The 4,633-nt window shown below is 37.5% G+C and overlaps 1 protein-coding gene across 1 annotated transcript in view; it reads left to right on the forward strand.

Annotated features, from left to right (window-relative positions):
- LYPD6 (LY6/PLAUR domain containing 6) overlaps positions 1-4,633 on the forward strand; it is a 24,123-nt gene that overhangs the window by 16,600 nt on the left and 2,890 nt on the right. The window lies entirely within an intron of this gene.

Raw genomic sequence — 4,633 nt, forward strand, 5'->3', positions numbered from 1 at the left:
AAAGAGAGCTACCATATGACCCAGCAATCCCACTACTGGGCATATACCCTGAGAAAAACATAATTCAAAAAGAGTCATGTACCACAATGTTCATTGCAGCACTGTTTACTATAGCCAGGACATGGAAGCAACCTAAGTGTCCATCAACAGATGAATGGATGAAGAAGATGTGGCACATATATACAATGGAATATTACTCAGCCATAAAAAGGAATGAAATTGAGTTATTTGTAGTGAGGTGGATGGACCTAGAGACTTTTATACAGAGTGAAGTAAGTCAGAAAGAGAAAAACAAATACCGTATGCTAACAGATATACATGGAATCTAAAAAAAAAAAATGGTTCTGAAGAACCTAGGGGCAGGACAGGAATGAAAACACAGACATAGAGAATGGACTTGAGGACACGGGGAAGGGGAAGGGTAAGCTGGGATGAAGTGAGAGAGTGGCATGGACATATATACACTACCAAATGTAAAATAGGTAGCTAGTGGGAAGCAGCCTCATAGCACAGGCAGATCAGCTTGGTGCTCTGTGACCAACTAGAGGGGTGGGATAGGGAGGGTGGGAGGGAGTCACAAGAGGGAGGGGATATGGGGATATATGTATACCTATAGCTGACTCACTTTGTTATACAGCAGAAACTAACACAACAATGTAAAGCAATTATCCAATAAAGATGTTAAAAAAAAAAGATCCAGAATGTCATAACATAGTACCAAAATGTCCAGGTTTCAATAAAAAAATCACTTGTTGTACCAGGAAGATCTCAAACAGAATGAAAAATGACAATGAATAGATACCAACAATGAGATAACTACAAAGATGTTAGAATTACCTAACAAAGATTTAAAGCAACCATAATAAAAAATGTTTCAATGCATAATTACAAACAAACTTGAAACAAATGAGAAATAAAGTCTAAGCAAGGAAATAGAAAATATAAAGAAGAACCAGATGGAAAGTTCAGAACTGTAAATACTGTAACTGAAGTTAACACTGAGTGGATGGGTTCAGCAGTAGAGTGGAAGAGAGAGGAAAGAATTAGTGAACTGGAAGGTAGAACAATAGAAATTACCACATCTGAACACCAGAGAGAAAATAGATTAAAAAATTTAAACAAAACCAAAAACAGAGCCTCAGGGATCTGTGAGAGTATAACAAAAGATTTAACACTGTGTCACTGGAGTCTCAGAAGAACAGAAAAAGTGCAGAGCTGAAAAAAGTACTCAAAGAAATTACGGATTAAACCTTCTAAATTTGGTAAAAGATGTAATCCTGCAGATTCAAGAAGGTGGGTGAACCCCAAAGAGGATAAAACTAAAGAAATCTCCACAAAGACACATAATAGTCAAACTTCTGAAACTAAAAACAAAGAAAAAATATTGAAGGAGCAGGAGATAAAAAACACCTTGTAGGAGAAAAATTATTTGAATGACAGAAAAGTTCTCATCAGAAACCTCATGGAGGGTAGAAGGAAATGGCACAACGTGTTTCAGGCGTTGGAAGAAAAAAAGTCAATGCAGAATCCCATATCCAGAGAAAAATATCATTTGAGAATGAAGAGGGAAATCAAGACATTCTCAGATGAAAGAAAACTAAGAGAATTTCTCACCAGCAGACCTACCCTAAAAGAAGGGCTAAAGTAAGTTCTCTATACAGAAAGGAAATGATGAAAGAAGGAAACTTGGAACAGCAGAAAGGAAGAAAAAACATGGTAAGCAAAAATATGTCTTTGACAATACAATATGACTGTCTTTTTTCTCTTGAGTTTTCTAAATTATGTTTGATGGTTGAAGCAAAAATTGTAATGCTAATGTGGTTCTAAATGTATGTAGGGGATTACTGAAGACAATTATATTACAAACAAGAGAGGATAATAAGGCATGAACAGAGGTGAGATTGCTATACTTCCCTCGAACTGATAAAATGATGCCAGTAGACTGTGATAAGTTATGCATATAATTTAATACCTGAGCAACCATGAAAAAAACCACACACACACACACACACACACACACACAAAACTATACAAAGAGATACACCCCAAAACACTATAGATAACTCAAAATGGAATTCTAGAAAATGTTCAAGTAACCCACAGGAATGCCGGAAGAAGGAAATAGACAAAAAACAAACAAAACACCCAAAATAGAACAAACAGAAAATAAAAATTAAGATGGCAGAATTAAGTGCTACATATAAATAATTACATTAAATATAAAAGTAAAAGGAATGGATTGGCAGAATGTACTAAATAAAACACATGACCCAACTATATGCTATCTGCAAGAAACTGTGTGTGTGTGTGTGTGTGTGTGTGTGAATTTCATAAAAATTATATTCTCCAATAGTTGATTAAGCTCTCTTACCCAGTTCTGATTTTAGTTGAATGCCAGTGAGTCTCACAGTAAAAGACTTTTGTTTCACAGCCTCTGGGAATTCCATGCAGTTGTGGAATATGAGATTTAGAGGCTGAAAGTAAACTGGTAGAAATTCAAATCCATCTTTTATCTTTTAGATAAAAGTCTTTGAAATCCTTTTAGTGTGAAGTTATCAGCAGGCTTGATTCTCATATAACCTCATTACTAACCCAAGGATTATTCAAAATGCATGGCAAGCAGGGCTCTGGGGCTGAAACTCAGTTTTTATCAATCCTACCACCAGTGATAAGCCACATGTGGTCCACCTAGTTCTGCTTGGGAAATTCTGCCCGCTTGCCCCGTCCTCTCACCCCTCCTTGGAGATCACAATACAAATTCAAGGCTTTCGTAAGTTATCCACTGAAGAAAGCTGCTCAACCTTGAGCATTTCCAAAACTTACTGAACCACAGAACCCTTTTCCACGTTAACATTTCACAATTCACCTCGGGGTTTTGCGAGGTAAGAATGCGTATTTTCAAGTGATTGATGCTTCAGATCTGAGGTCTTTACTGCTGCAAGTAATGGGGTATTCTCAATATATCTTTGTTGTATGGATTGGACTTGGTGAAGTGTAAGAAAAAATTCTTATCCAATCTCATCACTGATCACCAGTTTCCCCCCCAGAATGGCAAGAATTGGCTTACTAGGTATTGGGCTTTTGCATATCGTCTTGAAAAAAAAACAAAACGGGTTCATCAATTGTTTCTACTTTCACATAATGGAATAAGCTTCCAGTTCATAAATTAAAAGAGAGTTTGTTATGGACATAAAAGTATGAACAACAAGTGGTTATATCATGTTCACCAATTGTTATTTTAAGACTTATCCTTAAAACAAGATAATTCAATACTTGAGGGACAAACCTAATTTCCAAAACTGAAACCATGAAATGATTTACTTATTCCATAAATGTATGGTCTTATCTGCTCAGATTTACACTCGGAGCAATAAAACCTCTGGCAGGTTGTTGTCTGTGGGAAGAGGAGACAGGAGATAAGAACGTTCCTGTATTTATTGCTGTCTTGAATGTCTGAAGTGGGAGTGGGGCTAAGAAAGGCGTCCCTAGCATGGCCGTTAACATCCAAGTCTGATACTAAAGAAGTAAAGCAGTCCTCTTTGAAAGATGTGGTAAAGCTCTCAGGGCACTGGCCTCCATTTGTTAAACCCCGCTAAAGTCTTAAAAAATAAATAAGTAAATCATGCCATCTCCTCCTCCTCGGAAAAACAACCACTCCAATTTTGAAATATTTTTGAGCTTTGGGAGAATCATTGCCAGGTGCAAAACTTTCAGGTTTTCTTGTGAGCTCATAGGGTGACCTTACTTTTACCCCACTCCAAAGAGCCCCCAGGATCTTGAGCAAGCTAGGGACTGCCCTGACCTGATCCCAAGTGACGAAATTCTGGTCGGGGGGCAGTGTGGAGACAGCGTTTGGGGGAAGGCATTGACACAGACTCAGTTCAGGTACACACACCAATGTTGGGCAAGTCTTCGCCTTTAGCGAGACTCAGGCCACTCAGGTTCTGTCGGGTGGGGATGTCTAGGAAGAATATTAAAACCCCTGATTTTCATGACTCCCAAGACGTGTCTGTGTGGTCTGTATTAGCTCATTCTCAGGGCCAAAAATTCCTGAGCTTTCTTCTCTTGATGTTAGTACTGTGGTGAGGGGAATTTTTATTGCCTAATAAATAATGTCATAGAAGGTCATAATTCCATATTAGCCACTAAATATCCAAAATGTATAAAGCATGAAAAGTTCAGTCCAAGATATGGATGAGAAACAGCTCAATGACATTTCTTAAGAATTATTCTTTTTTTTTTTTTTTTTCAATCTAAAAGTGGAGCAGGAACTTTCTCCTAAATCCCAGACTTAGAAAGCTGAATACCACCTGGAGGCCTTAAAGAATTACACTGACAAAGCCATTTTTCTTTAAATTACAAGTTAAAAAATTCTCCACAGAATTTTGGAAGAAATCTCAAGTTTTCAGACTCCTAAGCTTAGAGGGACTCTAGAAACTCACTTCATGGTCTTCGTCTGCCTTTTTGGAAAGATACTGAAATCACGCTGGGGAGAGATGGTGCTCCTTAATCTGGAATACCTTTATTGTTGGGTTAGTTTTCTCCTGTCATGAACTGTAGGATCCAGCTATGCTCATAGGCAAGAAGTTCTCTTTTCTCCAGATACAATGAATCTTTTTTTTTTTTTTTTTTT

Source organism: Physeter macrocephalus, chromosome 2 (assembly GCF_002837175.3).
Source record: "Physeter macrocephalus isolate SW-GA chromosome 2, ASM283717v5, whole genome shotgun sequence".
NCBI lineage: Eukaryota > Metazoa > Chordata > Mammalia > Artiodactyla > Physeteridae > Physeter > Physeter macrocephalus.